Below are 23,762 nucleotides of genomic sequence, written 5' to 3'. Positions count from 1 at the left end.
CACCTGCTGCTGGCACTGGAGCTGCTGTTTGCACCCACTCCTGGTGCCCAGCACCAGCCCCGATTGCTCGGCGCCGTCAGCGGTTGCAAGCGGCGGCTGCCGGCCCCGATAGCCCCTCGGGGCTTCTCCACCTCCCCCTGCTCCTGAGGGGTGATTGGGGCAGCAGCAGCTGCTTGTACCTGCTGCTGGTGCCGGCCCCAATTGCTCCACACCGTCAGCAGGCGCGAGGGGGCCAGCACCATCAGTGTGTGGGAGTGGCGAAGGCGGGAGTGGGGCTGCCAGCAGACAGGGGACCATGGGCCGCAGTGGGAGGGGCTGTGTGGGGGCATGGAGGATGGGCTGAGACCCACCCCTGTGTCCAATGCAGCCTCCCCGCCCACAGTTCCTCTCAAGGTGTGCGAATTCATGCACTGGGCCCCTAGTGAAAGATAAAAAGCAAAGTCAGGACATGGGGCAAAGGAAGGAAACCAGTGAGAAATGTGTGGACTTTTAGGAAGAAATTTTGTAGGTATTTGTATGATGACTTTAACATGTTTAAAAATAATTTCAAGCATACTGATTAACTTTTTAAAGTTTACTCATAAAGGATCACAGCAGCACTAATGGGTGGCATGAAGTTGGACCTATAAAGCTCTCATTTCCACGAGCAGTCCCTAAGGAAATGGCATCTTAGTCAACTGGCCAGCACACCACCAACGCTGAAAACCTGTGTGACGGCCTGTAACTGTCATTTGGAGAACAATGGACATTTCATTGGCTTTTGAAGCACAATTCAGTCTGGTGGTCAGCAAGTATAACCATAATAAAAATCCTTCACTTGGGTTAAACATGGAACGCAAACTGGATGGGAGAGTGTCCATTGGGAAGGCTGAGGGGCTCCACTGGAGGGTGAACCTTCACCACCACCCAGCTTTCTCTGCGGCACTTACAAGCTAACACACTAAACGTTCTTTTTGGGTTATTGCATTTGGGCTCAGGGTACAGGTTTTAAAAACAGGCACTCCAACCAGTGCTAGTGAGGATGTGAGGGGCTGGAAACGTTTATAGAGAGGTTTTAAAGAGGACTGTCCAACAGGAAAAAAAGGGGGGATGGGAGGGGAGAACCTGGTGTTTTTAACCCATTTGAAGAACTGCAGAAAAACCATTAAACTTAATTTAGCTCCAGAGGGCAAGCGTCTGCGGGTAGAAGGAAATAAGTTAAACTCACTGTCAAGAACTTGGTAATAACGAAAGCCAAAGGCGTGCGGTGAAGTCCCGCGTTCACCTAAGGCCACCTGGCCCCATTCCGTGGCCTCCTGGTCCCCTGTCAGCAGGGGTGTTTTGGGTTGGTGACTGGGAATAGCCGGCACAGGGAAGGAGACGCCCTCCTGAGCAGTAGCACCAGGGAACGGCCTGCCCAGAGGGAAGGGCCTGTCGTCCCAGAAGGAATGGGCTGCAGGTGACAGACAGGGGGAGAGGTTTCTGTTGTTGGCAGTGGCCCTCTTTGTGTAGAAGGCCCCTGGCCTGTGCCAGGGAGGCGGGCGGGGCACCCAGCGGGCTCCTTTCCTCCTTCCTTCCGAGGCAAACCTTTCCATAGGATCCTCGCACGCTCCGGCTGCCGCTGCCGCTGCCCGCCCTGAGCTCTCGGGGCGTATTGGGCGCAGGGGGCGCACGGGGGGCCATTAGGTGCAGGGGGCGCACTGGGCGCAGGGGGCGCATTGGGCGCAGGGGGCGCACGGGGACTTGAGCGCAGGGGGCGCCTGGGCGCTGGGGCGCGGCCAGGAGGAAGTGCGGGGCCTGCCCGGGCGCGTTAAGGAAGTTGCCCAAAATGAGGAAGCGCTGCTCTCTGGGCGGCTGAGGCGACTCCAGCGGCGGGAGGAGCAAGGAGGACCTCGCGGCCCGCGCTGCTCCGGGACAGCCCCAAGGACCCACCGTCAGTGCCTGCCACCCGCCGGACCCCGCGCCGCAAGCCTCGCTGCACAGGTAGGAGGCGCGCTCCCTGCTCGCCTGCGGGGCGCAGGGCCCGGCGCCTTGGGACTGGGAAGGAGGCGAGCGCGGGTTTGGGGGGCAGCCGCGCGCCCACTCGACCGGTTTCGGGATGCCTGGCGTTGTGCCAGGGACCCTCGGAGCCTTCGGCCTTTGGACAACGGGACGTTGATGAGATAGAAGCAGGGAACGCAGCCTTTTGTCCTGATCCTGGAGCCTCTGGGGTGCGGCTCCTGCACGGGAGCGGGGCCTGGGCCCGGGGACTTTGCGGAGACTCCGGACCCAGGGTCTAGCGCAGACGGTGCGGAAGCTGCGTGTCGTGGGGACGCGAGCTGGAGTCCGCTGGCACGTTTTCGTTTGGCCCCTTACCTGACAGCTTGGAAACCCCCTGCGCTGCCCTCCCGAGTTCCTCCAAGAGCCCTGCTCCCGGCCCAGCGCCCCTCTCACCCCGGGAGGGCGCAGGGCACGAGCGCAGGAACACTCCTGACCTGCTCACGTTTAGAAAGGTTGTTCCTTCCTCCACGCGTTTTCATGGTAAAGCAACTAATTTGGCCAGTGAGTGATTTGGAGAGCATTCAAGTTTTATGTAGTAAAAGGTAAATTTGAGTTAAATTTTTAGAAACTGAACTAAGGGACTATTTAGAGGCGACTCATTTGTTTGTTTGTTTGGATGTTCAAAAACTAAAAAGACAGTCATTGGAGAAATTAGAGTTTGAATCTCCCTACGTTGGAAACGATGTTGCGGATTGTTTTAATGAGTTTGCTTGACTCGCCATAGATTTCATTGAGCCCAAGTACAACTGTTGGCTGGCGGATTGCATTTTTCTTAAAGTGGCAGAGCGTTTCAGCGTGTAGTTAAGAGGAGGTCAGACATTTGAATCTTCATAATGAAAAACTAATCATGAGATGACGGAGAATTTCTGGAAGCAATGGAATCAACTATACTAACTGATTTCTTTGTTTTAGTCAGAACATATTTATCTGTATCATCCAGGAAGCATTTCAATGAAATGCAATTAAATTCATTAATGGTCCCTTCACACCCTCCTCCCAAGTGCATGGATATATTTGCATTTGAGCTAAAAGAGAGGAATCTGGTCAGTTAAAATTATTTTATCAAATAATTTTGTTTTTACATCATACTTTTTATGTTTAGAGAAATTTTGCAGTAAATAGAAATTGATTTGTTACTCTGTTTGTAGTGCTCAGATATATAGGATTATATGGTCTTAACTAGAATGTTTTAATGTTTAAGCTAAGGTAAAAGTTAGGTGTATACTTTAGGTCTTTGCCTTTCCTGAGGGATGAAATTGACAGATCATTTTATTGCTAGGTTTGCATTTCAGAAAAACCACCTTAGCCTTCCTTAGGCTCATATTTAATATTTTAAGTGCAGGTCTAATTTCTCTGTTTTTAAACCAAAGATTTTTTAGTAGGACATCACTTAAGCAGTACATTGCATGTCCATAATCATTATTCAACACCCTTGTGCTCAGATATGTTTTTAACTCAGGACTTTTTCAGAATTTAGAATTCAAAGTTAGAATCTGAATTTCAGCACTGGGACCAACGTCTGTCAGAATTTAGAAAGCTTTGTGTGCATGCTGACACTTCGCCCCCAGCCCAGCGGCCTGGGACCCCACGCCATCTCTGCACCTGCACTGTGAGTACTCTCATCAGGTGGCATAAGTAACAACTATAAATAGCTGTGTGTCTGTTAGGGCAGGCATGGTCACTAAATGAGGGTCCCTGAATTACTAAGAAACTTTTGTTAGAGCTTTTTGGAGTTGGGCTAAAGAACTGACTCCATCAAGCTACTGTGCTTTGGAAAACAAATTGCTTTTCTATTGCCCAATACTCACCCTTTCTAGTAATTAGACAGGCAATTTCCCCTCTGCAAAAAGTCTGAAATATCAGGACTTCATTGAACTTTCAATGATAACCATTAAACTGTGAGCCTGCAAGCGAGAATGGGAGGTGTATCCTTACTGATACAGGTTGAAGCAGCAGCTTTCCTGCCAGTCTGGGATTGCAGAGCAAATGCACAGCTCCTGGGAGTGGTGTCACCCTCGCTGCAAGGGCCCTGGGAGCAGAGCTGGCTCCTGTCCATGTGCAGCTGGCTCCGCGGGTCCTCGGCTCCGCCGCCATCCCTGTAGCAGGAATGGCACGGCGCTTTTCACCATCGGGGCTAACTTTTGCTTTTTTAACTTTAACTGTAGTAGACTTTTTTTAACTACACCCTAACTCACCTCTTCTCCCCACCTTTACAAGTTTTAACGTTTTCTTTCACTTTTGGAATTGTTTAGCTGTAAGTGAGTGGAGAAAAAATTAGGAATTTAGGCCTTTGGGGAGAACTTTTCTTAAATGTCTACATCCTTAACTTTCTTTTTCTTTAAAAGCAATTGCAATCAAAAGTCAGTCTTAAAGAGAGATTGGAATGAAATCGCCTGACATGTCCTAGCATCTTATCTTTCCACTTAGATTTGAATGGGTTCGTTTCTTTTCACTTGGAAAGAAGTTTTTATTTTTAACTGAGGAATTGTGGGAAGATAGAAAAAATAAAACTAGGCTGATTAAATTTTAAAGGAAATTTTATTCATTCTGATACTATATTATCAGGGAAATTTTCTGTTAGCTTTTAACTTTGTCTGACAAAGTTATCTTGTATCAATTTGAATTTTTTACCCTTAATAATTAATTATGTACTGTTTGCCTATGAAACTTGAAAGATGGTTGAATTGGAATCTTAAGTATAATCAAATTTAGCCAAGGTAATACATACCAGCAGGAAGAACGTTCAGTTTATGTAACAGTAGATTGAACAAATAAAAAATGACTCTCTTTTGATTCTTTCACTTCTTGGAGAAACCATGTACTTATTTTTGGAGGTTGCCGAAGGTGGGTGATGAGGGGAGGAAGGTAGCAACGACCTAGAATGTTGGTGATGCCTCCGTGACAGAGGAGGGTGTACTGATGAAGATGGGCAGTGTTTGGTGTGCAACATCCTCTGTCCTAGGGACCAGGCTCTGAGATGGAGTCCTTGCTCCTGAAGCTGGTGGCAGGACCCTCACTGCTGTGCTGGAGGACTGGAGGGAGCAGGGATGTGGGGTGCTGGCCTTCCAGACTGGCATGCTGAGTGTAGGAGGCCTGATCTGAGCGGAGACCCAGCAGGCAGCAGGCAGCAGGGGCCACCGGGTCAGGGTGAGACCCAGGCCTGGCTGCAGGGGTGTGGAGGATGGAAGAGGCCTGAGGCAGGTGGTTCAGCAAAGGCTTGAAGCATTGGATTGTGGTGTTACACTCTGTAGCTACAAAGAGCATTTGAATGTCCAACATGTGACCTTCTACTTTCTCATTTAGTTTGTCTTAATTGATACATCTTCATTCTGTTCTGGCCAGTATAATAATTTAACTTATTAAATCAGCTTCTGTTGAGCTGTCATGGAAATGTTTTGGTATGACCAGAGATAATTTGTTTTTTATTTACTTTTAATTAATAACAATACTTTCCCATTCTGTAGTACTGTTCCCCAAAAGCAGTCTTTTAAATTTTTATTGCTCTTTCTTCTAGAATTCTCCTCATGTTCCTATCCTGTGCTTATTTGCTTATGCTTGGCTGTATCAGTTTTAGACAAAGTCTGCCGACTTCCTACTCTGGGAAATAGGCCGCGGCCATCCTGGGCTGGCCACCGCCAGGATGAGAGTTTGCAAATGGGCGCTGTGTGCTATCTGGGTGCACTTCATTGTGGTGGCGTTCGCCGCTGAAGTCGGGTGTAATGTATCCCATTTTCCTCGTCCCCTTATGACTTTTCCTGGGTAAATGCTTGGCAGCTCTGTGCTCTCAGTGGGCCCCGTGCCTGGTAAATGTGTCTCCCTGATGCTCTGTGCCTGAGCTCTTTTAACTCCAATTTAGCCATTGGCGTCTCCATTTAAAATCAGCCTCAATGTCACCTCTGTATTTGTCCAACACTGATGTTTTATCATCTGATTGTGAGATGTTGTACTTTCCGGGGAATGGCGAGTCCGGGCTTTCCCCGGATGGCTGACCGAGGCTGGTCCCGGAACAGGCGAGCGGGTGAGCGGGCGGGTGAGCGGGCGGGTGAGCGGTGCTGTGCAGTGGTGGATGGTGCTCCTGGGGAGCAGCCCTTGCTCGAGTAGGTGGAGTGCTGGGAGCACAGTTGCCCAAGAGGGGTAAGCACAGATCACGCAGCGGGTCCTCAGCACCATGTGCGTGATGTGCACATGCCGTGTCCTGTCCTCGCACACCTCTGTGGCGTGGGCGTACTGGTTCTGGGAGCAGCTTGGGGACCTGAGCTCCGAGAGTCTGCTTTTGGGATACGGGTGGCCTTCTGCTCCCCTTTACAAGGGTCTCAGTCCTTGCTGGGGTGGAGGCAGAGTTCTGTGGTTCATTGTATCTTGAATGCTAAGAACATCTAATCATTTGACTGCTATAATGCCTTGCAGTCCCAGTTACTGAATATTTGTACCAACAGTGATTGAGAGTAGGGTTCTGAATCCCCACTGGGTTCCAGTCCCACTCTGTGTTTTAAAGCTGCTCTTCGTCTTCGTTGACGGAACGGTCACAGCGGTGTCACTGTGATGCAGGATGAGGCCGCGCGTGCATCTGGTACCTGGTACCTGTGGGGAGAGCTGACGCCTCTGCCACAGCCCCTCCCAGGTGCGTGGCCCTGGAACCCGCCTCTGCAGTCCTGGGCAGAGCTAATAATAGCACTCCCAGACAGGTGGGAGGTGAGTAAGTACCATTTCTAAAAAAAGTTATTCTCTCTGACCTCCAAGGTGAGAAAACTCTCCATCATTTTCTTTCTGAAAAGTGTTAGGTTGTGTAACAGATGCACAAGTCCAGTTCATTAGTGAGGACTTCAGAGGTGACAGGCAGCAGCATCTCCGGCACACTCTGCTGGGCCCATGCCACCCTGGGGCAATGGGAGGGATTTTCTCCCACTTGTTTGTCCTGTGTATGTATGTGTATATCTTCAGGAGATACAATCTTGTGTGTGTGTGTCTTCTTAATACCGTATCATTCTGCACCTTTCTTTTTTTAATCAACAGCAACTGCTAGGGTTGGGGAGCCCGGGCTCTCAGTGACTGTGGGCTTACTCGGCAGAGGGGAGAGCCCCTGCCACTGGGGGACACGGGCTCCCCCTGACTGGCAGCACCGGCAGAGCCCGAGGCCCCGCCCTTGTCCCCTCCCTGCCCTCAGCATGTGTTTCATGGAGCCATCAGGGTGACCTGTAGGTCAGGAAGGATCCTCAGTCCATCTCCTGTCTTCCATTTTAGCAAGCAGGTGGTTAATTTCCGGGGAGTGTGTTTCGTTCTTTATTTGTTACGGACACATTAAGCTCTTGCTTTTTATTGCTGGTTCTGCTGTGGACATTCTCTTGCTGCTCCCTGACCTCTGCCCTGACCCCCTGCTCATCGCACCCCCTGCACGGGGTTTGCCTCCGTGGTCTGCTTGGTACTTTGCTCCACTGCAGGGCTGGTCTTTATTTTAACTAAGATTCAGTCTTTTAAGGCTGCATCTGTTGGCCCTCTCTTAGCCTGTCCCTCAGGAGAGAGGAGGCAGACGATCTGTGCATGGGGGAGTATGAGCCACTGACCAGTGTGTGTGGGGACAGGGGCTCCCTGTTCTTTGCAGCTGGCCATGCCACCTCTGCACACGGAGGTCTTTCCTGCAGAGGGCCTTCTGCTGCTGCTCAGGTGCCCACAGCGGAGCCTTTGGAGAGGGCTTGGCTGTCCTCCCCCTGCCTCCCCGGGCTCGGGCATGTCCAAGGTTTCTCCAGCTCTCAGCTGTCCTCCTGCAGCAGCTGGGCGGGAGTCGCCCTCTGCTTTGGGGCCCACGTTGCTGTGTCTGTCAGGCCCATGCTGGTTTCCACGCGCTCCTCTGCTCCCAGAACGGGTGTGGCCTTCCATTGCGCTATGTCTTCAGTGCTAGTTCTCTCTTTCTCTGCATTTAGAGCTGCTGCACATGCTCACAGGGGAAGTCCACCACTTCCTTTTTTGTTTTTTTAGCAACACCAATCAGCTGATGGTCGCCCTGTGTGAAGGAAGTGACAGCAAGGAGGAGGGAGAGGAGCTCGCTGGAGCCGGGGAGGGTCCCAGGGTTGGGCTTCCCTGTTGCCTGGGAGCTGGGCTCAGGCAGAAAGCGTGTCTGCAGGGTCCATTCTGATTTTCAGGAGCTTGCAGTGCACACATTCATTCATTCCTTTGCGGCCTGGGTGAAGATGCTGGGATGCTGGTGGTGTCCCAGCTAGGAGCCGCCTAAGCCAACCTGCTGGGAAGACTCTGAACGTTGCTGCTCTTCCAGGCCCCAGCCCGAGGTTTTTTTTAAATTCAGAACCAGAATCCATGCCCACTGCTCTAGCAGAGAGTGAAAGCACGGGTCTGCTCTGGGCTTAGCGCTGAGAAGTGAAGTCACGTGAGTGGACTGGGAAGCTGAGAGGCGGCGCAAGACCACACGCTCAGCTCCGGGGACATGTCAGTTTCACATGTCACCAGTAGTTCTGGAAAATATGTAATTTATCTTTATAGTTTGTGTTGAAATGTTAAACAAATTCAATATGACTTGGACTAAAAAATCCCAAATCAATGATTGTTTACTGTGACATGTCTTTGATCAGCTCCAGCTGACTTCCCAATGGCCATCCAGCGCAAGCCGAGTCCTGTGGGCAGCTGGTGGAGAAGGGTGGCAGCCCTCCTCGCAGTGGGTGCAGCCCGGGCAGTGAGCACAGACCCCCCCCGGACCCCCCCAGCATAGGTCCCCACCCCCAGCACAGGTCCCCACCCCTAGCACAGCCCCCGGCAGTGGGCACAGTGAGCAAAGCCCCCCACTCCCACCCCCCAGCACAGTCCTAGGCTACGAGTGGGCATAGCCCTGGCAGAGAGCACAGCGGGCAGAGAGCACAGCGGGCCTTCGTGTCTGCTTCCCCAGCAGGAAGATGGCCTGCACATGCCCCTGTCACAGGGGCAGGAGGGGAAGTACAAAGAGTCCTTAGGGGTGGGAAGAGAGCAGGGGAAAGGGGCCATTTCACATGCATCTCCACCTACTGTGGGAACATTGTGACTCAGGTGGGATTTCAGCATCGAGGTCTCAGGCTGGGAGGCTGGAGTCTGAGACCCAGGTGTCAGAGGCTGGCTCCCCCGAGGCCTGTGGGCCGAGCCTGCTTTTGCATCCCCATCATCTCTCCGGGTGTGTATCTTGCCTAGTTTCCCCTTTCTATGTGGACAGTCACATGGGTCAGGGACCACCCTCATTTCAACTTACTCGCCTCTGCGGAAGCCCTGTTTCCACACAGAGTCCCATTCGGAGGGAGGGAGTTAGGATCCAACGTAGGACTTGGGGAATAGGACTCAGCCCCTGCAGGGGGTTGGCCAGGGCCTGGACTCCCTGTGGTGGCCTCAGCAGGATGTAAACACCACACTGAGCAAGTGGCTTTGCCTAACACACAATTTTCCACCTTAGATTGATGAAAAAATTTAAAGGAATTTATGAGAAGACCCAAGTAAAAAATAAAAAATGGGGGTGATAAGGAGTGGCAAATTCTACAAGATCTTAAGGCAAAGCTACAATGTTGAGTGGACCAACAGACCCAGATTACACATGGAAAGTTATTGCAAGGTGAGGATGGCACTTCCCCGCTGTCAGGGGAGGAGAAGAGGTTATTAATTAAAGGTCTCGGGAAAACTGGCTAATAATTTGGAAGAACATAAAGCTTTGCTCTTTATACCAAAACTAGAGGCCCGGTGCATGGATTTGTGCACGGGTGGGGTCCTTCAGCCTGGCCTGCGCCCTCTCACAATCCAGCACCCCTCGGGGGATGTTGGACTGCCGGCCTTCGGGGATCAGGCCAAAACCGGCAGTCCGACATCCCCTGAGGGATGTAGCAATGCTGAAGTGGCAGGCAGCTGGGGAGGAACCCGAGAGGGGGGCTGGGTGCCCCACTGCTTCCGCTCCCCGCTGCGCCAGCTGCTGCTGCCTGCCGCCCGTTGCCACCACCACCTGCCACCACCGCAGCTGTGCTCGCCAGCCATGAGCCCAGCTTCTGGCTGAGCGGCATTCCTGCTGTGGGAGCACACTGACCACCAGGGGGCAGCTCCTGCATTGAGCGTCTGCCCCCTGGTGGTCAGTGCATGTCATAGTGACCAGTTGTTCTGGTCAACCGGTCCTAATAGTTGCTTAGGCTTTTATATATATAGAATATAGATAAGCTCCAGGTTGAACAATGAATAAAAATATAACAGTGAAATCATAAAAGCTCTATAAGAAAACTTAGGTGAGTTTTTAAATAATTGTGGAGAGAAGAAGGCCTTTGTAAATGGAACAGAAAATATGAAACCGTGATAGAAGAAAGATGTATGGGCATGATTTATAAAGTTTTAAGCAAGTTCCCAGGGGAATGAAAAATACATATAAATAAGTGGGGAAAAGTGTAAGATAAATTTATTTTTAATGCCTGGGATCAAAGTATCAATAGAATTAAATATGCAGCGAGGCCTTGCAAATCACTGAGGAGAATAAGCTCAGTCAAGTAAGAAAATCAGTCAAGGACTAGCAAGCAGTTGGACAGGCAGGGACCTGGTGCATGAATGCCCTGCTCCCGCAGTGGTGTGGCGTGCTCTGTGGTGAGGTGTGGGCAGAGAGTGGCGCAGCCAAGGGCACTGGCACAGCTGTTGGGCAGGAGCTTCTGAAACTTGCTTATTTATTTGTTTATTGCTGACACTATTACGATGTGCCCACTTCCCCCTTGAAGACGCACATGTGCTTTGGCTCAACAATCTCATTGTTAGGAACTTATTACACATGTAAATTGACAAAGGTGGAGAGGTATATGCATACAGTAGTTCATTGCAACATTTTATTTTGTAAGAGCAATAAAAGAAAGGGAAGGGGAAAGGGCTGCGTGCCGTAAAGGACTGATAACCAGCCATGGCATGCCCATGCCTGGAGCCCCTGTGGGCCTTGCACACGTGTGGAGTCTTTGTGAACCAGATTATTGCTGGGGCTGGCCAGCAGACCCTGAGCGACCGATGAACAGATGACTGTGACACACGTTTCTGTGAAAGAGAAGGCTAAGGGGCTTGTTTGGCTATAGGAACCAAAACAGCATTGATTGCCTGCCTCCTTAGGCTTTTATTATAACAACCGCTTGAACTAAAATTAACCTCTAGATACAATCAGCAAGACAAGTATCCTTGAGAAAGCACATGCTTCTACAAGGCCGGGTCTAAAAGACTAAACATAGAGATTCTAGCAAAACACCCTGGGGGATCGGACTTGTTTGGAAAAGTCAGGGTAGAGGCTGCCACCTTCGGCAAGGTCCCCCCAGAAGCCCCTGACTTTTTGGAGAATCCTCCTTATAGACTTTCCAACCAAGTCCCGTGCTTCCCCACAAATTATGAAGATGTCCAACTGATACTCACTTAAAGGGCAAGAGGTAATATATTTTTAATAACACATACATGCCCAGGGATCCTCAAACTACGGCCCACGGGCCACATGCGGCCCGCCGAGGACATTTATCCGGCCCGCCGGGTGCCGCTGCCTGTCCTGCTTAGCAGCCGACTCGTCCCAGGCCCGCAGTGCACATAGGAATTTGTTCATAGTTTTTTTTATTAAACTATAGTCTGGCCCTCCAACGGTCTGAGGAACAGTGAACTGGCCCCCTGTTTAAAAAGTTTGAGGACCCCTGCATGGCCTAATGAGGTAAGTGACAGTTAGTTGTTATTTGCTGTACAGATGCAGGCCTGCCTATACAGGTGTGTGTGTGTGTGTGTGTGTGTGTGTGTGTGTGTGTGTGTGAGAGAGAGAGAGAGAGAGAGAGAGAGAGAGAGAGAGAGAGAGAGAGACTATGCAGGGAGGTCTGGAAGCAAAGGCACCAAACTGAGCAGCAGTTAGGCGGATAGTGGTATCAGTTTGGATAAAAAGGTGAATATGCTTTTGTGCTCTGCACACAGAAGTCTCAGGGATCATAATAAAAGAAGACTCTTCATTGGGGTGGGGGGTGGTGAACAGGATGAAGCCAGGAAGAGAACTAACGTAGAACCAGGCATCCATCATGGCTGTTGGGACCATTCTGTCTCCAAGCAAGGACTTTGGCTTAGAGTAGGGGGTGGTGTGCCTACACGCGGCCGCACCCATGCTGGCCCACCCTCTGCTGCACATGCTGCCTCCCCAATTCTGGTGTGGCCTGGCCTGGCCTGCAGCCTGCTTTGGACTTTAATTATTAAGGCCACCTTCCCCACATGTGCAGCCACCAAGGTTAAGAACCACTGGTTTAGGACCAGTTAGTGGGGTTTTACAGCGCACAAGCTCATCCATAAAGCAACAGAATTTCCACCAAATTTGAATTTATCGGTATGTTGGATATAGGGCAGCTGTGTGTGCCTTTGATTGCAAAGACTCTGGGTGTGTTAGAGTGGTGGTGGGGGAGGTGGGGATGGGAGGAGACAGGAAGGAAGGTGAGAGAGAGGGAGAGAAAGATGGAGGGAGGGAGAGAGAGACAGAGAGAGATTGAGAGAGAGACCGAGAGAAGACAGAGAAGGACTATGTGTGGACTCTAGGGAGCTTGTAGTCAGGAGGCCTGTGGAGGGAGAGAGTGGCCATATATCCTCAGCACATGCTCACGGCCTGTAGGAGATGAGTGAGCGGGAAAGGGTCCTCGGAGGAAGTGTGTGCATTCGTGGCACTTTCTGCACAAGGTAATTTGAATAGCTCCATCTGGAATAACAGTGCTCAGCATTTTCCCGCCATGCTCATTTTCTGCCAGACAATTTGCTGTCCAGCAGTTTCATGTGGATTCTTTCTCATGAGGACATGGTTTCTTGGTGTACGTGGCTTGGCTTCTGTGCCTTAGGGTGCACCAGATGGTGAGCTGCGGGCTGTTTCGGGATGCTCTGTAGCTGTGTCCTCCCTGGCCCTGACTCTGTACACACACACACACACACACACACACACACTCACACACACAGGAACTCCTTGCAGCCAGGGCTCATCCATGTGTCTGCGTTATACTTTGTAACAAAACTTTTAGGAGCGGGGTCTTGAACTAGAAACATCCAGTTTGGGAAAGTGGCTCTGAAGGCCCTGGCTGGGGGCAGTGTGGTTGGCGGGAGCAAACCAGGCACGTGCGGTGGATTCCATGTTTGTTGGAAGGGCTCAGGCTCTGGGACCGCACCTGCAAAGCGAGGCTGCAGATCCTGCCTGGGGCGTGCGGCTGGAGACAGGTGAGCAGACATGGAGCAGACCAGCTGCACAGGAGCGCTGGCCAGATGCTCCAGATCAGCTCCCGGCATCAGGAACTAAGCAACCTCTGCTCACCTGGGGCTGAAAAAGCAGGCATTGTGGGAGAAAGGGATTTTAGAAGATGTAGTGGGAGAGCCCCGAGGCAGAGTGGCTCTGGGCCGTGCTGCAAGTCTGTTCCCTGACCATGTGCTGGGGACCCTGCTGGGCTTTCCGGGGACCCCTGGGGGTTTCCTCAGCTCTGCTGTCACCAGCGCACAGGGACACCCCTCCCCAGGGCTCACGGCACCTGAAGCGCTAGGACACTGTGACTTTTTTGGGCGCAGGTCATGCACTTTAAAAATGTCCAGCTGGAGCCCCCGTTGTAGAAATGTGTGGTCTCTCCCAGCGCGCCTCCTCTGCACGTGCTGGCACGCTCACAGCTCCTGCCTTCTGTTCCAGTAGATCCCAGGTGAGCTATGGATATAAGACGAGGCATTTGGGGTAAAATGCGTCTCTTCTTAATAAAAATAAGACCTGGAGTCACCATATTCAGCCCAAGTAGGAGAGGTGTTGGGGAGCGCCACGCAGCCTGTCCGTGGTGATTTGATCTGTAAGACCCCCCTCCCCCCGGCAGCCCACACCTTGGTCTTAAGAAGCATTCTGTGTTCTGCCTCCGACACCGGCCCAAGTGAAGGCAGGCCTTTTCCTAGCTTCCCGGCCAAGAATCTATTGCCGTGCTGTCCTGTACGTCCCCACGGCCACATGTGGCCATTCATATTCAAGTACTTAATTAAATAAGATTTAAAATTCAGTCCTCAGTCATGCTAGCCATATGTGGAGGGCAGAAGCCACAAGTGGCCAGTGGCTGGCTCTGTGTGGGGCAGAGTAGACAAGCCTTGGTCACCAGCACTGTGTGTGAGGCAGGTCCCGATGCCACGCTACACCTGAGCCACACCTGGTACGTCCTGGGGACTCGGGAGGAAAGCAAGCTCCCCGCCACCTTCCTAACCTCAGTGACACTGTGACTGCCACTTGTCCACGCTGACCCCAGAGCACTCACACTTCCTTAAGGGGATCTGACCGTGGGAAGTGACGGCAGCACCAGGAGACTCTGAATCTTGTCCACAGGCTCTGGCCTAGCCCTTTCATCCTCAGCATGGTGACAATCTCCTGTTCAACACAGCAGCCTCCCACACACATGCATACACACAGCATGCACATGCACACACACTGCACACCTGCACACATAGCAGTACATACAGACACACATAGCATGTACATACAGACACACATAGAAGTACATACAGGCACACACATAATGCACATGCACTCACACAGCATATGCACACACAGCAGGTACATACAGGCACACACAGCATGCACGTGCACTCACACAGCATATGCACACAGCACGCACATGCATTGTCATGGTCTGGCTCAGTGACAGGAACGGAAGTGGCTCCAGTTCTCTCTGGAGCAGTCTAATGGGAGGCCAGCCTTGGAGGACACTAAGCAAGGGGCTTCATGTGAAGCCCACCTCGTTCAGCATGGTTTCTGAAAGAATTAAGTAGTTTTGTTCAAGAGGATTTAGAACTGAGAAACCTTAGTACTTATTAAGTTCTCTGCAGTAAAAAACAAGTCCAAGATCATTTTCTCAAAATATTTGGGATCCGGGTTTCTGTCCTTTAAAGGAAGGTTTGGAGACAACATGTCCCTCATTAAGGCAAAATGAAGAAAGTTTGGCTTTGTCTGTTCTATCAAGTGCAGGAGAACTTCTATCATTTCTGGGAACAGGTGCTCACCAAAGAACCCAGGAGCAGCAGCAGCTGAGGGCTAGAGGCGGGCGCACCCGTGGGAGGCGGGCACACCCATGGGAGGAGGGTGCACCCCTGGGAGGAGGACTGCTGTGGGAGGAGGGCGCACCCGTGGGAGGCGGGCGCACCCGTGGGAGGAGGGTGCACCCATGGGAGGAGGGTGCACCCCTGGGAGGAGGGCTGCTGTGGGAGGAGGGCGCACCCGTGGGAGGCGGGCGCACCCGTGGGAGGAGGGTGCACCCATGGGAGGAGGGTGCACCCCTGGGAGGAGGGCTGCTGTGGGAGGAGGGCGCACCCGTGGGAGGCGGGCGCACCCGTGGGAGGAGGGTGCACCCATGGGAGGAGGGTGCACCCCTGGGAGGAGGGCGGCTGTGGGAGGAGGGCGCACCCGTGGGAGGCGGGCACACCCGTGGGAGGCAGGAGCACCTGAGGAGCCTGTGCTGGCGGAGGTGATGCGGGAACTGTGCCCTGGCTTCCCCTGTTCGGGGTGGGGGAGAGGGTCGTTTTGCTGTGGCTGGAATTCCAGAGCTGCTGAATTTAGGAAAGAAAAAATACCACAGAGAAACAGTTTGGAAGGTTTGCAAGTTGTAGGACTTCCTTTTATGACTCAGCCCGACTTCAGGAAGTGGAGCAACGCGTGCTGCTCCTACAGTGGCCTCTGGCATGCGCCTGGGCACCGGGACCTGGGCAAGCCCCCCAGTCCCCAGGTTACTGTGGTAGCAAAACCAAAATGTCTAAAAATTAGTGTGTGGGCATGTCAACTAAAAGTGTCTTCTTGAATTACGGCTTTGGCATTGCTTTCTTCCATTTCCATGTGAAATTCCCAACTCTACTTTGGTCTGGCATCTTCCCTCGCTGCTGCCCCGCGTTGCTGCCCACGTCGGGGTCGGCTCTGTCCAGGTCGCTCTGAGCCCCTGGACCTCCTGTCCTGCGTCCTGGCTGCAGGCCAGCGTCACTTGGAGGCTGTGAGGAGACTGAGGTCTGGGCCCGGAGGTTCTGAGAGCAGCCACTCTTTCGCTTGTCTGCGGGTCGGAAACTCCTGGGGCCAGGCCTGGACCTCACATTTCAGGAGCATCTGGAGGGGTTGGGAACCAGGTGTCCGGGAGGGTGAGGGCCCCGCTGCGCCCCAACTCTGTGGAGCCCCAGCACCTCCTACCTCCACCGCTGTCCCCACCAAAGCGCTGAAGCTGCGGCTCCCAGCCGCCCCTGCACACGCCTGCCCCTGCAGAACGGCCCCCTGTCTGCTGGCTGGGAGTGTGGCCTGAAGGCCCGGGAATTTCCCTTGCTTGGCTGGTGCCTGGGTAAGAGAATCCCGGAGAAAAGCTTCTTTGTTTTTGGACATTCACTTTCGTTACAACTCAGTGTGTGCGCCCTCCGTACAGTCGCTACTCCCGGGCCTCTGTCTTGCATGTCTTGGCTCTCCTTTGTCCTTGGGTTTTCCTGTCTCACTGTCCCTCTTTAATTCCATTGCATTTTCTCAAGCCTTTCCATCCTGCCCACCTGGCTCTCTGCAACCTAAAGCCTGCTCTCTTTTGCTGTTGAAACAACACCATCGTTTCTTTCCTCCTTGTTTCCTGATCCTTGTCAGCTGACTGCCGATGACTACGTGCCTCCCCAGCTCATCCCCTAACTTACGTGCATCGCTGGTTTGATTTGTTTTAGCAAAGCGCCTGCTGTCTCCAAGCTGTTTGATCTCCTGGCGAGGTGTGTGGTCTGGATGTCATCTGCCCTCGGCAGGGTTGTCTGGTGGGTGTTTCTATGGGCCACACGCTTCTCCCCTTTTATTTAGTATAAGTGTGGAGACTCGTGGGAGCTTCCTCATCGTGGAAGTGACTCGTGTTAGAGAGCAGCCCAAGATGTGCTCTAGCCTGACAGGGTCTTTCCTCATTCTCACTCGTGCTGTGCGTGCGTGTGTGTGTGTGCGTGTGTGTGTGTGTGTGTGTGTGTGTGTGTGTGTGTGTGTGACAGAGAGAGAATTGGTTGAATGTTTATTTCTCCCCAGGGAGGCTGCTGGCCATTCAAAACCTCTCCACCCTCTAGAAGATGCTGGCTCCCCAGGGCCATGGGGCCCGGGCTTTGCCTGAGGTCTGCAGCTGCCCCTCCTGGACATTCTTCCCTGAGGGTCTCCATGCCCCCAGGTCCAGCCTTTGCTGCATAGGGCCCGTAGGGTTGGGGTTCGAGGTATCTAGTCCCACGGCCAGTCTCTGTCTTGTTCTCGTGGTGGGTGATTTCAGAGAGAATGGGGTTGTGAAACCTTTGCTCTGTCAACACCCAAGCTACCTGTATGTATCGTGTGGAGTAGCTTAGAGCCTTGGGTATTTTTCTTGAACAACTAAGTGTCTGCAGGAACAGTTAATGGCCCTAGAAGTCGATGCAGCCTCGGCTTCTGTTGGCCTCTGACCCTGCGGGCCAGTCAGGGCATGGTGGTGGCTACTCTCACCCGTGCACTGGTTTCCACAGTAACCTGTCCTTTCCCGTCATGTGTGCTGTGACCACAAGGCTCACGTGAAAGTTCTGGAGGTCTCTCACATGGGTAAGCTAAGCCTGAGCCCTGCAGTTAGCACTCTTAAGATAGTGTCCAGCGTGTCCTCGGATGTGCAGGTCTGCGCAGTTGCCGGGCTGACCGGCAGCCCCTGAGCGATGGATGAATGATGACTCTCACACACGTTTCTGTGAAAGAGAGGCTAAAGCACCACTTGGCTATCGCCACCAAGTAGCCCTGTGCGCCTGCCTCCTCAGGTTTTTCTTGGAACGACAGCTTGAACTAAAATTAACCTCTAGATTCAATCAGCAGGGCAAGTATCCTTGAGAAAACACATGCTTCTACAAGGTCGGGTCTTTAAAGACTAAACAGAGATTCTAGCAAAACACCCGGGGCACGGACTTGTTTGGAAAAGTCAAAGCAGGGGCTGCCGCCTTTGGCAAGGTCGCCTCAGAGGCCCCCGGCCTTTCGGAGAATCCTTCTTACAGACTTTCTAACCAAGTCCCATGCTCCCCACACACGGTGAACTCGCCTACTCGCCACAGTGATGGAGCGGCCTCGGTCTCATGGTGGGCGAGGCGCTGAGTCACCAGGTGTGCATGAGCCGCTGAGCAGGGACCGGGACACGCTGCCCAGGGGTCCTTTTCATGTCGGCTGAAGGCCACATTTTTCGAGTTTTTGTGCTTTTTGTTGGTGATTTTACTGTTTAAACTTGCCCACGTGCATAGTGCAAGTACTGCTCAGGTTCTTAAAGGGGAAGGACGTGCCATGCCTTATGGAGTCAATGCCCGTGAGCAGCAGCGTTGGCCACGAGCTCAGTGTCAACTAGTGAGCGCCACATATTCCATAGAGTGTCCTCACAGAGACGCACATGAAGCGGCTGTGAGTGGATTGGTAGAGAACACTGTGACCAGAGGCTCCCGGCCCTAAGCCTGACCCTCCCAAGAAGCAGAGTGTCGGGCAGTGTTACAGCACATCACTATCACAAGTAATAAGGTTGCCTGTATTTATTATTTCTGTACACAGCAAGGAAATCACTTTTAAAACAAAGTCAAATTTGGCTGTATTTATGAGACACGACGGAAACAATTGACTGCTTTATAGCACAGTGCAAATATCCTAGCCCAGCCTTCGACCAGTTGACTAAGTCGGCAGTTTTGCTTGAGTTCCTGCTTTGCGCCAGGACACCAGCGAACGGTGCAGAAGTCAGACCACACGCATCAGGTTAAAGCGGTGTTATCCCTTGGTATTTCTGTTTAACTGTGGTACCAAGCCCAGTGAGTTCCAAAACAAGAATCTTCTAGTTCTCCTAGTGTTTTTCTTACGAAGGAATGACTTTTTAAAAGCCAATATTTCTAAACAAATATATTTCTCATAACCAGAGACTGATGTTATGGCAGGTTTAGTTCCAACTTTACAAGTGGAAACAGGTGGTGCTATAGTAGTTGTGCACCCAGCAGGAGTGTGATGGGATAGAACGCACACCAGCAGGAGTGTGATGGGATAGAACGCACACCAGCAGGAGTGTGATGGGATAGAACGCACACCAGCAGGAGTGATGGGATAGAACGCACACCAGCAGGAGTGTGACGGGATAGAACGCACACCCAGCAGGAGTGTGATGGGATAGAACGCACACCATCAGGAGGCCCCCAGCTCGCAGGACCAGGGCCTCAGGCCATCTCAGCTCACATTGGGCACAGGCTGGCTCAGAAGGCTGGCCAGCAGAACCCCTCCTCACAGCAGGGCTCCAGCAAGTGTTTCTTGGGTGCTGGTCACTGCATCCGACAGCACAGGTGCAAGGGCCAGGCCCACACCTGGAGCGGCCAGGTTGCCAGATTTCACTATAAACTCTGAAGGCACAGCTTCTATGGCCCCACCAGAAACAGGCCCAAAGCATTGGGCTTTATGGGATATCTATGGTTCCTTCAGTCCAGATGCTTTTATCAATGAGGGGCCATTTCTCCTGTAAGCAAAGTGGCCTAGAGTAGGCGGGCCGCACAGCCTGGGGGAGGGAAGGGCGTCCTCTGGTGGGGCCAGCACCACTATTACCAGCAATGTTGAACCCAAGCCACCCTTGTGATGAAGCACGGTGTTCCTTGGAGGGTAAAATTCTGGTCATTTCAGCAGTTGGCGGTTAGTGAACAAAAGACTTCAGGTAACAACATGACAACAGAGAAGTCTTTCCTGTGAGGCTGTGTTTTCCACGTTTGTTACCACTCCTCTGTGACTCTCCTGCCCACCGTGTGCTCGAGGTGTGGGCCTCGGGCGCAGTGTTCCCCCCCTTGTCCAGTGAGGCGGTAAAGCACTGTCTTTGTTGCTGACTGTGCCCATGGCCCGGGTCCCTGTGCCCTTGCTCCTCCAGGCCTCCTGCAGTCAGAGCAGCAGCCGATGGGCAGGCTCTACACTTGCCTTTTAAGCTCATGTTATGTAGGGTGAGCTTTATGCTTTGTTTTTATATTTTTGCATGACAATTTTACATTTCTTATAATGAGTATTTTCTAATATGCAGATGTAGAGAGATTAGTATAATCACCATGCATATAGTTGTGACTCAGCTGTAATATTTTGCCATTTTTTGTGAAGTGTTTTTAAAGTAAACTACAGATCACCTCTTAAACACTTCAATAGACCTCTCTTGTGAGAGTACAGTATCTCACCTGCCACATGGCATCAGGAGAACACGTGTGATTGTGTGGGATTCCGCGCCCACTCATGGCAGCCAGACTGTGGGCGCTGGTGGAGAGGCGCTCGTGGGCCTGCCTTTCCGGGAGAGGGTGGGGGAGTCTACGTGGGAGGTCTTTCCAGCTGCGTGATGAGGGCGGGCACTGAGTCGTCACCCTGCCTGTCCCTGGGATGCCCATCCTCACTGTCTGCCGGGGCATGGACCAGGGGCCAGGCTGCACGTGGTGAGCACTTCAGGGGTCTTGGTTGTGGAACCCCACACCACTCTTTAGGGTTTTTATGGTAATCCTCATTTTGCAGATGAGGAAACTGAGGCTCCTCTGTGTGTGCCCAGAGACTCTGCCTTAAGCTGGGACTCAGGGCCATCACAGACCATCGCAGACTCTGTGTAGGTTCTCTGTGGCTTCACAAGAGGTTCGGCCCTCAGCGAGTGAGGACAGTGGTCAGTGAGCGTGGCCAGTGAGCATGGCCAGTGAGCGTGGACCATGATTGTGATCAGTGAGCATGGCCAGTGAGCATGGTCAGTGAGCGTGGCCAGTGAGCGTGGACCATGAGCATGGACAGTCCCTGTGATGAAAGAAAGAGGGAATGTTGCCTTCACAGGCCCTGCACTGTGTAGTCACTGTAGTTCCTGGGTTAGTGCTCACATTTTGTTAAAGGCTGTGCATAAGGAAATGAAGGAAATTGAGATGATAAGGCCCATAGTGTCTCCGTAATTTGGGACAAGGTTATGCTTTATTAAGTACCTAGTAGAAAGTAACAGTAGATAGTACCTAAATGGGACATACCCAGGTTTGCTAGCCGTGTTTCATTGGGAAGGTATGAAAAATACATACAGAAGGGCTGTGTGCTGCATGTGGGAGGAGTCAGGGCCTGGGGTGTGGTGCTCTCTCGTGACCTGAAGCGGAACGTGGGTTGGACCTGAGCGCCTGTGGCTGCCATAGATTTGAGATGAGCAAGTGGGGTTCCTGCCTGGAAAAGACTGCAGCCCCATTTCAGTCACTGACTCATTCATTATTATTCAATTTGACAAATGTCTGTGGACCAGATAATGCCATATGAATCGTTCATTCATTCATTCATTTGTTCATACACGTGATGTGATTATGGAGCATCTGTTATGGGATAATCATGTTGGATCATGTATTCATTCTTTCATCTGACAAATGCTTATGGACCATGTACTATAAAGTACTCATCTAACTAGATGGCCTTTTCCTACAAGAAGACAAGGGTGAGATTGCAGCAGACTTCTCATCACAAACAGTGCAAACCTGAATGAGCTGCGAAATGTGGAAGGAAAGACAAAACAAGCACTAGCTTATAACCTGCATCTGGCTAAATTTCCCTTCGAAAAAGAGGAAAAAGCAAGACTTCCTTAGACAAGCAGAGAGAATGTATCCTGGCTGACTGGCCCTACAAAACCTTAAAACAAGTTCTTCAGGTGGAAGGAAATGATGCAGGTCTAAAACTAGAGCCCACCTGAGGGAAGGAAAGCATCGGAGAAGGAAAGGTAGTGAAGGTAAATGAAATATTTAATTCTTCTTAGTTTTAATTGATCTTAAAAGGTAACTCTCTGTAAAGCAACCATGTATTGGGTGATGATCACGTGTCAGTGAGTGACATGAGTGAGCCTTGTCACAGAAGGGAGGAGGGGTGGGAATGCTCTTTGTGAGGTGCCTACGCTGTGTGAGGCAGTACAGTATTACTTAAGGATGGAATTTAGGTTGTAAAATGTATACTGTAAACTCCAGGGCAGCCAATAAAAATTTAAAAAAGTTGTAAGGGAAAAGTATAAAATGGAGTCATATGAAATGCTTGATTAAAAACCAAAGGAAGCAGAAAAAGAGAAAAAAAGGAAGAAAGAACAAATGCAATGAATAAAAAACACACACAGTTACAAACATGGTAGATATTAATCTAACTAAATCAATAATCACTTTAAATGTAAATAGTCTACGTATACTAATTAAAACACAGAGTTTGTCAAAGTGAATAAAAAAACAAGACCCAACCCTATGTTGCCTGCAGGAAGCTCGCTTTAAATGTAAAGACACATACGATGAAAAGCAGCAGGATGGGTGCAGATACTCTGTGCCAGAAGCAATGAGAAGGAAGGCACTACCTTCATGTCACACAAAGGAAGAGTATTGGGGTAAGGAGGGGTGTTGCCTAATATCAAGGGACCAGTTATCTGGGAGACATAATAATCGTACATGTGTAGCACACAAGGAGAGGCATGCGAAGGCGCAGGGCAAACACTGGCAGGCCCAAGGGGCACAGACAGGTGCACGGGGATGAGCGGAGGCTCCGTCGCCCTCTGCCAGGACCTGTGTGAAGCAGGTGGAAAATCAGAAGGACGCAGGTGACCGAGCAGCACTGTCAATCCACTTGACACCTAAAAGACATCCAACCCGAGCACAGAACACCACACATCCCTGTCACACGCACATGGGACAGCACCACGGCAGAGCACGTTTTTGGAAAACATACATAAATAAATGAATAAAAAGTCATTCAAAGTGTGTTCTCAGAACACAATGGAATTAAACTAGAAATAAGTCACAGAAAGATAGCTGTAACATTCCCAAATATTTGGAGATTAAACAATTTCCAGTTATAAGAAATACCCTGTGGATCAAAGAAGTCTGAAGAGAAATTTAAAAATAAATTCATACAAAGTAAAAAAAAATGCATATTTTGAATTAAATACACATGAAATACAGCGTATCAAAATGTGTGGGATGCAGCAAAAGCAGTGCTTGGAAGGAATTACAGCATTAGGCATATATCCTATCTAATAAAAGAGTAATATGCAAATTAACCATCACTCCGCTACACCCACAAGCCATGCCCACAAGCCAATCGGGAGCGAATATGCAAATAAACCCAACCAAGATGGCTACGGCCACAGAGAGCAGGCCGGAGTCTTGGGTTTCCCCGGCAATGGAGGAAGCCAAGCTTTCCTCCTGCCCTTGCCGGCCTAGGCCTCCACTCAAGGCTACAAAGATTCAATGATAGAAGATACATAAATCCAAACAGAAATGGCGGCAGCCACGGAGCTGGAAAGAGCAGGAGGCTAGGGTTGCCCCCGGCGTTGGAGGAAGCCAAGCTTTCCACACACCCTGGCAGGCCCAGGCCTCGCTTAAGGCTACAAAGTTTCAATTATAGAAGATACACACATCCCAACAGAAATGGCTGCCACCACGGAGCAAGCAGAAGGCTTGGCTCCACTCTAGGCTACAAAGTTTCAGTTGTAGAAGATAAATAAACCCCAGATACCAGGGCCTCCGCTTGGGTCCCCAGGGGGCGTGGCCGGCCTGCAAACCACCACAGGCCCCTTGCCCAGGCCGCCCCATACGCCAAGGGAACCCCCACCCTGATCTGGGACACCCTTCAGGGCAAACTAGCTGGCCCCCACCCGTGCACCGGGCCTCTATCCTATCTAATAAAAGAATAATATGCAGATTGACCATCACTCCAACACACAAGATGGCTGCCCCCATGTGGTCAAAGATCCTGCCCCCAGGTGGACACAAGGTGGCCACCACAAGATGGCCAGCAAGGGAGGGCAGTTGGG

General features: G+C 51.4%; 1 protein-coding gene across 2 annotated transcripts in view; it reads left to right on the top strand.

Annotated features, from left to right (window-relative positions):
* The first annotated feature begins 1,828 nt into the window (after positions 1-1,828).
* Positions 1,829-23,762, top strand: part of SYK (spleen associated tyrosine kinase) — a 94,492-nt gene continuing 72,558 nt past the window's right edge. Inside the window, exon 1 of one of the 2 annotated variants that reach the window (XM_080668986.1) lies at positions 1,829-1,962. The gene's annotated coding sequence lies outside the window, so the exon portion shown is untranslated. The remainder of the gene's footprint in view (positions 1,963-23,762) is intronic. The other variant, XM_080668985.1, reaches the window with a different exon arrangement.

The sequence above is a fragment of the Plecotus auritus genome, assembly GCF_963455305.1.
Source record: "Plecotus auritus genome assembly, chromosome: 5".
Taxonomy (NCBI): domain Eukaryota; kingdom Metazoa; phylum Chordata; class Mammalia; order Chiroptera; family Vespertilionidae; genus Plecotus; species Plecotus auritus.
The sequence above is the reverse complement of the archived record's forward strand: the minus strand, read 5'-3'. Positions and strand labels throughout refer to the sequence as shown.